Source organism: Lonchura striata, chromosome 5 (assembly GCF_050655825.1).
Source record: "Lonchura striata isolate lonStrDom1 chromosome 5, ASM5065582v1, whole genome shotgun sequence".
NCBI classification, from domain to species: domain Eukaryota; kingdom Metazoa; phylum Chordata; class Aves; order Passeriformes; family Estrildidae; genus Lonchura; species Lonchura striata.
In genome coordinates, this window is record NC_140707.1 from 73,864,693 (window position 1) to 73,875,456 (window position 10,764).

Consider the following 10,764-nt stretch of genomic DNA (forward strand, 5'->3'; position numbering starts at 1 on the left):
GCCACTTCAGCACCTCTGACACTCAGGGAATGGTTTAGTAAGGAAAAGATGGGAGGCCCCAGCCAATTCCATCTCTTTCCAAGGCAGAATTGCTTTTTCTCTGACTAGGAAAGCAGGTTTTGTCAGGTAGCTCCTGCTTCATCAGGTTTGTGTCCAAATAACACATCCAGCTGACTTCAGAAACAGGAGCATCAGCAGGGCTGGCACAGTGGGTAACAGGTGCAGCTTATTAGTAACTCCAAACACCCTGGAGGGATGGGCCAGTGAACAGCCTGTCTATCCTGCCTGAGTCCAACTGACTGCCTGGAGCACCCAGCCTTCTGTCCCTCACCTTGTCCTTCTGGGAAAAGGTCTGCGCTAAGGCCACAAGTGTTTGGAAACTGTCTGGAAACAAAATGGATAAAAGGCAGCCTGTACAGCATGTTAAATAACTTTCCAGATGAAAGCAGGATAAACTATAGCTGGGAAGCTGAATGGGATCAGGTATGAGCTTTTTTTTTTATAAGGAGGGGGATTCAATAATGCCATGTAAGGCAAAACCTAGACAAGTGTGAGGAGCAAAGGGGCAGAGAAGGAGTACAAACAAAGTGAAGGATCAGAGAGGGCACATGGAGGTGAGTGGAGGGGGAGAGCAGAGGAGGAATTTCTCTCTGTGTCCCAGAGGAAAAGGCAAGGTTTGCAGGAAGGGGACAGTAGGGCAGGAGGAGAAAAGGGCCCTGTCACCTTCCCTCCCCCTCCCCAGGCCAGCAGCACACAGGGCTCTGGGCAAGGCTGAGGCAGGTGAGCAGTGCCCAGCTTCAGCTGGCAGGGAAGAAGGGCTGGGGCTGCAGCATGGGGCAGAGGGAAGAAGGGCTGGGGCTGCAGCGTGGGGCAGAGGAGCCCCACGGGGCCCAGGGGCTGCTGCTCACAGCTGGGCACTGCCCCAGGGATGTCAGGGGCTGGGACAGTGAGATGGCAAGCACGGAGCTGGCAGGAAGGGTGGGCTCCTGCTGCAGGGAAGGCTGTGTGCAGCCCAGTGGGACAGGATGCAGTTCCTTGTGCTGGGGACAGCTTGCACAGGCAGTGGAGGGTTTGCCAAGGAAACATGTCCCTTCCCCAGAGCCATGTGGCTCAGATTCTCTGTGTTCCTCTCCGTGGAAGATGTAATAAGGCCCTTTGCCAAGGAGAATGTGTTTTCTCGCACAGGGGCCACCACCTAAAGCACACTCAGCTTGGTGGCACTTCACTCCCCCAAATGCATCAGAAGGCGATTGGGAAGGAACAGCTGAGCTCATCTCCCACACCCTTGAAGGCCCCTGGGGCACCACCCTGCTTTTAGAGGAGATCATCTCACTTCTCCCACTGTTATTCCAGTTTCCTCCCTTTGCCTTCTGGTCATTGATAAAGGAATACAATCTTGAAAGAAGTCTTTAGCATTTTATAACAATTCACTCTTCTGTGGCCAAGCCAAGCATGCTGGAGCCTTGCACTGAGGAAGTGAAGCCAGCTCAGAGCCGGTTTGGGAACTCCCTGCCAGCTCTTCAGGCATGTCCAGAGGCTGTGCTGGGCAGCAGGGACCCTCTGGAGCCTCCTCACCCACAACTCCCTAGCTCTGGGCAGCTGGAGCTGCTCTGCAGGAGCTGCCCAGCCCTGCCCTTGGCCAGTTCCTGCTGCACTTTCCAGCCACCAGCTCTGCTTCTCTCCCTTCCCAGCACATGACCCAGGGTGTTGGTGACACTGGGATTTTGTGCACATGGGAAGAAACTTCCTTTATCTTTGAGGCACAGTAAAATAGCACTAGCAGGCAGTGGCTGATACCAGCTTTACTCAGGGTCAATGGGAAAAGGAGAAGGTGAAATTTCACATAGCACTGAGAAAAAGATGTGTTTTTCATGCCTTAAAGTGAGTGCTGGGTCACTTCCTGGGTACAGTAATGCAGAAATAAATGTGTCTGCACAGGAACAAGGCTCCCGGGCCCTGGGGAAAATGTTCAGTGAATCTTTCACTTTTCCAACATGCAGGCCTGACCAGTAATTGGCCTTGTGCCTGTTCTGTGGGTGCCGGGATGGCCTGAGGCAGCTCACAACTGCTCTGGGAGGGTATTCAGGTAGGAAATGCAAACCTTAGGTGTTCCTTCTTGAATGACTTGTAGAAAAGGCTTCTCAGGGAGCTGAACTGATCCTGCACTGTGGATGGCCTGAACAGTTATGATTATTTAAGAAAATCAACTGCCAGGATTAAACCTAACCTTCTAATTCAGAGTTTCAGGCAGAAGGAACTTCAGCACAAGTCTAAACCAACAAAAGGAATTACCATTCATCTCCCAGTTCCACTTGTGTTTTTTTTCCTTCAACCAATAAGACACTTCTCAAGCTTGGGAGCATTTTAGCATCAGTCTTACTGACAAAAGCCTTCCTTCAGCTCTATTTTAGTTATCAAAGAAACTGCGAGCCTGAGGTAACCACATTAAAGCCCTTTGAAATGAGAACCTTCCTTTATGGTCTCATTCCTGATCAGAAATGCTTCCATGGAAGCCTGGAGACCTCTCCGTTTGTAAGAGTGTAATGACACAATGTCATTACTCACTGCGATTTTGTTTCCCAGTGGAGGAGAGTCCCTGGGGGATCAGTGGCACACACTGCAAACCAGCAGGAATGTCTCACCCTGGGTTTGCTCAGAGAAAGGCTTCTAGCAAGGAATCCCAGGCTGCTGCACTGAACGGTCTCCATAGACAGCAGGGCTTGTTCAGGGAGTGTGGAGCAGAGCTGCATCCCTGGCAGGATCAGCAGGATTTCCAGGTCACTGAGAATCAGTCCTATTAATAGCATTCCTGATTGCTGCCCGCAGCATTGATTTGCTCTGCTTTGTCCTGCCTGAGGCAAACGAGAAGGTAAATCAGGAGAGCTGTCAGAGAGCTTCCTCGGGGAGAAGAGAGCATCCTCTTCCACATGGGCGGACACAGTCCCCGCCCTGCAGGCTGGGTCAGCTCCTGTCAGCTCTGGGGACACGGCTGCAGAGGGCAGCTAGATTCAGCAAGGAGAGGAAGTAACGAGGCCCCTGGCTTTTTCTATTCAGGTGTCCCTGATTATTAATCAGGAACTGCTGATTAAGAGAGGCAAGGTTTGATAATCAGTGCAAGGCATTGACACCCTCCTGGTCTGAGCCTGGGCCAGTTCTCAGTGTCTGGGATGGTAAACAAGAGGCTTGGGAAGAGCCCCGACCCCAGGAGGCTCCGTTCCCCCAGCTCAGGGGAAGGAAGGGCACAGCAGACGGGCAGCACAGGGAGCTCCTGGGGGCAGCAGGTCCCAGAGGCTCACAGCCACCCACCAGCAGCAGGATGGGTCCAAGCTCTGTTCCAGCTCCCCTCCATCGCAGGCACCCAGTTTGTGGTGATTGGCAGTGGGCACAGGTGTGACAAGCAGGTAAGCAGCACTGACAGCAATGAGCCATGGAGTGCCTAGGTGTGCAGTCACTGACATATCACACAGGGGTCATGCATGAACATGAGGGGCAGATGCTTGCAGATTCTGAAGAGCTATGGTGTTACTCTGTGTGGGTTTAAGCCTTCTGAAATTGTGTGGTGATACTCTGTGTGTTGTGGCTGTCTCAGCTGTGATATATGCTGCAACACACTGTGAATTGGCCTCATACGCCTCCACCCCACTGCCCCACACTCAGCTGTCATCTGTCAGGGCATCAGGGCTGAGAACAGCCCCATTTCATTGCAGTTGTAACTCTTAGTGAATCTCAGATTTAGGAATGTGTTGCTGAGGACATTGATTCCTGGTACATCTGGTGTCTGCATCTCAAGAGAATGAGCTCCCAGACACAGAGCATCAATTCTCTTTCCAGTCCACTTCCAGGCACCCCAGCTGTATCCAGTCTTGGAGGCACCAGTCTAAGCTTAAGCCACTTTAGTGCTCAGCTGTGAGTGCACAAATTTGCTCAGCACCTGTGCGCTTTATTTCGCAGGTTATTTGTAAACGTCCGGAAGCTGCTCCGTTCGTCCCTGTCAGGCACTGGCTCTTGGAGAGCAGACAGGCTCAGAGCTGATCGCCCTGGATCACTGATTCTCTGAGAGGCTGTTCCAGGCTCTGCTCTGAGAGGTGGGCATGCTCAGCTGCTGTAAGGAGTAGGTGCTATGGGATGCTGTGGAGCCCTTGGTGCTTCCCCTGTCCTCTCCAGTGTCCCTGCAGGTATTATCAGGTATTGTGGTGAGCTCCAGCCCTTCAAAATGCCATTTCCTGTGCATAACCAAGAGCCAGTGCACCACCAAAACCTACATGGAACAAAGGCCACCAAGTGAGGCAGATGCCCTGCTCCTAAGTACAGGGGAGTAACTAGCTGTAGAGCAAATGAGGCCATCCAATTCACAAGAGTTTTGATTTCCACTTTCCAGGAATGCAGTGCTTCATCTCTCTTGAGAAGGGTTCAAACTCTGTGTGCAGGATCCAGCTGGGATTTGGCAACTGACTTCCATGAGCTGATTGTCAGCAATGGTGGAATTAATGATAGCGCTATGAACAATCCACATCTGCACATTCTCTTGTGATGTGTTAGGCATGCACATATCACACTTGTGCTAAAATTAATTACAGAAAGACACAGGATCCTCCTTTCAAATACACATCAGGCATCCCTGCCAGTATTTAATGTGTCACACTCTCAGCAAACCCCTTTCTTTCAAGAGTTTGCAACTTGTTCCAACTTGTTAAACACAACCTTTCATTTAACAGTTTGTACAGTTGAAGAGATTGACTTTAAAACAATAAAACCATACTGACAGCAGTATTTCCTTTGCTTTCACATCCTTTTAAACAGTTTATTGTAAAGCCTTCCCCCACTGCAGTGCTTATGGCTTCACAGTTTCTTGCAGTTCCCTTATTACTTGAATTATTTTCCTTTTTTATCCCTTGTCATCTCAAATATCCAGAACAAATTGGATACATAACAGAGCCTGTGATTAGACATGTTTCCTACGAGAGCTCCAAGATGGAATGAAAGGGTAGTGTACACCAACCCCCACCTGCTCATGTTACTTGTAAATTATCTAGTTAAAAACATATTGTCAACCCTTATATAGAGTTTTGGCATAGTTGTTCAATTAAACAATTTGCAAAAGCCACTACTGCAGCCATTTTAGACCGTCAGGTGTGATTTATTCAGCCTTGCATAAAGACTGGGTGAATGAAACACATGTATTTGAAGCTCCCATGTTGCCAAGAAATGTTCTACAGTCACACACCTGGCCCCACAGCCCCAGGGCTGACCAAGTCGACACACATGGTTCCCCCAAACCCCAGGGCCCCGTTATGAAGCACAGATGAGTTTTCCAGGATAATTTTTTCCTTGTACTTTTGATTCTTTCTTTATATTTACACTTTTTTTTTTCAGGTCAGGCAGGAAAGGCTACATTCCCTTTTAGTTTTACTTAAAATCCTTTTTATCAAGTGTTTTTTCTTACATTCCCTACTTTCTATAGAAAAACAAAAAACAACAATAAAAATCAAAAGCTGATTAAAAAGCAAGTCCTCATCATAGCTATTATTGCCATCATCATTATGTCATGGTGAGAATTATTATTATCTGTGGATTGGCCAAGGTGAAAAGGGTTCTGGATGCCACAGGATATCACAGGCTGATGTAGCCGTTGAAGGACATGTAGTGGCACATCTGAGGTGGAAAGCACAGCTTGGGAAGAATTTTCCTCTCGCCAGTGCTGCAGAAAGGAAACAGAAAGCGCCATACGATCAGGACAGAGTGGAAACACAGAATCAAGAGGAATGAGCGATCAGTAAATCAAGATCAGTCCCGCAGAAGCCCTGCGTGGAAGACGTTTTTCTCTGCCACAGCCCAGGACAAAGCCAGCGGGGTTTAGCAGGAGCAGCCCGGCGAGCCCAGCGCCCGGCGGCTCCGCGCAGCCCGGGGGCTCCCGGCACTGCGGAGAAGGACGGGGGCTGCGGAAATGGTCCCAAACCCGGACAGAAAGCTGCCTGCTACGGGACAGATCAGCCATCTGACATATGGCTACGGCCGAAATCTAAACGCCTGCAATGCCTGAAGCCGTGCAAGCCCCTCTCAGGTGCTGTGAAGCAAGGCTGGCTCTCCTGCCCTCATCTGTTCCGCCGCCCCGGGGCCGCTGAAGCCCTGACGGACGGAGCCTGGGGCTCGTACCCACCGCTCCTGCAGACTGCAGCTCGGCTCCGGCACCGAGCCCGTGGCTGCGGGTGTCGCGCCGGCCCCAGGGCGCGGAAGCGGCTCCTGCCCGCAGCATCCCTGCGCTGCTGTGTCCTGTGCCGCCCTACCGCCCCGACACCGGCAGGCAGCTTCGGCCATTGGAGTGAGTCTTAAAGCTGTCCAGTCTATTAATCCTGTCCTCTTCAGTGACATGCTCTGCTGTCACAAGGAAAGAGAGAGAGGAAAAGTCTTGAGCAGAAAATGCTTATGAGTTCTTAAGACTGGCACCAGAAAAGTGGTGGCTGTCCCATTTCTAGAAACATTCAATCTCAGCTTGGATGGGGTTTGGACCACCCTGGTCTAGTGAAAGATGCCACTGCTTGTGGCAAGGCATAGGATTAGATGGTCCCTAAAGGTCCCTTTTGACCCAAACCACCCTGTGATTCTGAGATTCCCATGCAAGGGCAAGGGCTCAAGACTCCCCTGTACCACAGGACACCCTGCTCTGCTTGACAGACTTTAATGTGGCTCTTGTTTACTTCCAGCTGAAAATCCAGCACATCTTTCTGAAGCATTCCCTAAAGCTTTCCTGTCTAAAACTGGGGAGTTTCTGTCTGACTGTCATACTTTATGTAAGTGTAATATGCCGTGGTCAGGCAATGTCCCAGTTTCCACCTGCACAGCACAAGCAGCTCCCCCCAGCCTCACTTGATGTGTCTCACTCAGGTTTGCTGACAGTGGGTCAGGCTGGCTGTCTCTGACATGAGTAACAGCAGTTCTCAGGGACTCTACAGGACAATGAGCTCTTCTGGGGGTGTAAAACTGTTGTAACAAATAGCAGTGCTTATTCTGCCAGCAGGTTAATCCTGTATCAGTTCTCAGTGCCTCGGACCTCTGTGGTATGGTTAGCTCCAGGAGCACTCAGTGCAGACATGTCTGTGTCAGACAGATGTCTTGTCTTCCCTCTCAGTTCTGAGAAGATCACTGATAAATGTCTGTCCTGGCAGGGCCATGCCTCAATACAATTCTGCACTAGCATTTATTTGTGCTCAACCAGACTAGTGAAGGGTTCTCAATGGTTTCATCACCCACTGAGGGTGGTGCTGCAGCTGCCAAAAGCTGCCATGAAGGTGTTCTTTCACCCCTACCCCCCAAACCTTTGGCAGCAGCAGACACAGCCCCAGCACTGCCTGGTGGCGGCTGGGCTGTCACCGTTTGTCCCCCCTGCTCCTGGCCGGCTCAGAGCCATCCTGGCAGGGTAAAGGACACACCGCATGTGTGAAGTGAAGGATGGCCACAGCAGCCTCCAGGGGAGTCATGAAAGACACAAGCACAGGAAACACCATCAGGCAACAAAGTGCTCTCAGCACCCTCTGAGGTACATCAGTTGAAATTTAGTGAAGATGAGCATTAAAATTATGGATGCAGGAAAAAAAATCTGGGTTGTACAGAGACCCTGATGAGCTGTGAAAACTAATCTCTGCCATTCAGGAATGATGATGTGAGTTATAATAGCAAAAAGAACATGTCACCTCGGTGCTCTTCGGTTGCTGAGAAGAAAGCTCGCTGCCAGAGCTTGTCCAAGGGAACACCGTGCAACTGGAGATGTGATGGGACGAGCCCGAGGTGCCGGTGAGCCGCTCTGCCCAGCTCTGCCGGGAGATGCCAGCAGCGCTCGGGCGGGTCCCAGCGCCCCAGCAAAGGCAGAGCATCGCCGGTCCTGGCTCGGCACAGAGGGACACGCAGGGACAGCTCGGGCAGAGCCAGCTCGGGTCCCGGTGTGTGATGGCACAAGCCCTGCTGGCAGCCAGGACGGGCTGGGGGAGGCAGGCAGGGGACAGCCAGCACAGGTACACTGGAGGCAGGGTGTGCCCTGTCTGGGTGAGGGGAAACCAGCGAGCAATGAGCATGGCTCGTCCTGGCTTCACCTGCCTCCAGCACAGCCTGCCACGGTCCTGGGAAACCAAAGCAGCGACACACACACACACTGGATGGGGGAGCAGGCAGTACAGCAGCCTGACTGTGACAGTGTCCATGCTTTGAGCAGGCAGCTGAATCAGAGCCTCCAGACATCCTTTTCAACCTAAATCAATCTGTGGTTGAAAAAGTGGAACAGAGAATAGGACTAAATAATGTGTAAATGCAACAAGACTCCTCAAACTGGCAAAGAGGAAAATGTGTGCCAGGAAGTGCTAAAGGTCTGGAAAAAATAAGCTGGTGTGGAGAAAGCAAATTATCTCCTTGCTGTTTCTTTAGTGCAAGAGCTGGGAAATAAAAATACCAGATAGAATTCTGAAGCAAGAAAAAAAAGTGTAAATAAATGGGGCTTTTTGCTGAGATGTACTGTTACAGAGACCAAAAATACAGATAACTGGGAAATCGCTAAGACAAATTCTCAGAAGAAAATTCCACCGAGTCTTTAACCTTAAATACCCTGAGCACAGAGAGGTGGATCACAGGAGATTGCACTGTGAAACTCAGACAACTTCTACCCTTCCTGTCCATCATGGCAGGCTCACCACCCTGCCCACGAGGGTCAGCTGTGGGGCTGGACAGACCCTCTCTGCCAGGCTGTGCCCATCCATGCACTGTTTGAGTCTGTCAGACACTGAAGTGTTTTGGTTTATGGCTCAAACATTTTCATGGAGGAGTTTTGCCTATTATAGCAAAACTGTGTAACAAAATCTACAGAGAAGACTTCTGCACCCTGAATGGGTCTCCTGACCAAGGCCCTGGACTGCCGTGGATAGAGGTAAGAAAAGTGCTACTATTGTTCACAGCATCTGGAAGAGCAGCCAGAGCAGAGCCTATGCCATCACCTCTGGGTGGAGATCACAGCCCCAGCCTTGCCTGCTGCTAGGCAATGCCCATACTCCCCCAGCCCAGCAGGGGGAGAGTGTGATAATTCTCTTTTTTTCCTGCATCCCCTCTCTACATGGACATTTTATAATTCATTTGCATGCACTCAGTAAAAGCAGGGTATGTTTTAGATAGCTGGCATCTCTTCAAATGAGATTTTTTCACTAAACTTCCTTTAATGAAACTCAGGAAATGAGGGAGCACTGTAATGCCCTGATGTGCACAGCTGCTGGAAGCTAAGTGGCCAGCCCCTGCACTTCTGCAACGGGACTAAGGAGCTCAGGTGTGCAGGTATGCTGCTGATTACTTGCCTGTTAATTAATACTCCAGGCAACACATTTCCTTTAATTACACTACATGACAGCTGTTGCCAGCAGCCTCAGGACTCTGTGATATAGAGCACTCTCAGCACTTGTCCTTATTTTGTCATATTTTGAGTCCAAGGGCTGGAGTTTTACAAGTCTACACATACACACAAGGCAATTCTGTCACTGAGTGAAAAGGCAACTCTGTCCTAAAAATACAATGGCTGCAATGGCCATGTCTTCCCTCTCTTTTTATCACAGCACCTCTGGTTTCACATCAGGATGTACTGCTTTGGTAGGCTGCTTGTGCAGGGCTCCTGCTGGTTACATTCTGGGGTGGCACAAAGGATCTCACACTGAGCTCTGTGCCCTGAGGTCCCCGAGGAAAACCCAAGCCCAAAAAGTAGACAGGTCTGTGGAGGAGAGGTCCGAGCCAGCAAGAGGAGCTGGACACTGCTGTCTTATGGCACTGTCAGAGGTACAGCAGGGTCCTTATCACTGTTTGCAAAGGCTGCAGGAGGATGGAAGTGGCTGTACATCAGTTCCCCTCCCTCCAACACCTCCCAGCTCTAGGCCAGCCTGACACAGTGCTTTTGGAGGCTCAAGCTGTCTCCATAGTGCCAGGGTCCCTGTGGCTCCCACCCCATGTGGGGCTCTGGGGCCTCTCTGCAAACAGCTTCTGAGAAGTGCAGGGCTGATGTGGGCAGAGTTTCATGCTGGTTCCACCCTGGACTGCGGGAAGAGTCCTGGGCTGGTGTAAAAGTGACCAAAATGACCAAAGTGACCAAAGTGACCAAAGTGATGGGGCACCCGAGCGGGCTCACACAGAAATCCCTGTACTCCTTTGAGAGGCAGCAGCAGGCACTGTACCCAGCACGTGCAGCTGCAGTGCCAGCACAGCGAGGCAAATTCCCAAACATCCCGACACAGGCTGCTGGAGCTGCATCTCTTTGCTCTGCACTGGACAGACTGTCAAGGTGATGACTGGAGCTGGTACCACAGCAGCTCAGGACAAAGTTTGCCTCCAAACCTCAAGCAGAATGCCAGGAACAATTACTGCTTCATTACTAGGAGTGTCATCTGGGCTTGAAAATGCCTCTCCACACCTGCAAAATGAAAGAATCCCCAGAATTGCAGAGATAAATGTGATGTAATGAGTTACTTATTTGCTACAAGCTGCTGCAAAGCTTTTGCCAGTCTTCAGAAAATGAGCTGTGTTCCATCTCTCCTGGGCTGCTCTGCACAGATCTGCAGCCACAACTACCCCTAATACCAGCTTTTCCCTCAGTTACATGACCTCTCAGCTGATGTCCTTTGCAGTAGCCAAGAAAAGGAGCAAACAGTTCTGAGCCACCTTGTTAGTCCACAATGCCTCTGTATGCAGACATTAAAGAATTCCTCAGGATGAAAACACGTCTCAGATGTGAGCAAGAGAGACTCCTTC

The 10,764-nt window shown here is 50.6% G+C and overlaps 1 long non-coding RNA gene across 1 annotated transcript; it reads left to right on the top strand.

The window, feature by feature from the left end:
- Positions 1-734: 734 nt before the first annotated feature.
- LOC146767457 (uncharacterized) lies at positions 735-5,000 on the top strand. The gene is made up of 3 exons (XR_014955880.1): positions 735-3,401; positions 3,952-4,085; positions 4,379-5,000. It is a non-coding gene; the product is annotated as an uncharacterized LOC146767457 (long non-coding RNA).
- Positions 5,001-10,764: the final 5,764 nt, after the last annotated feature.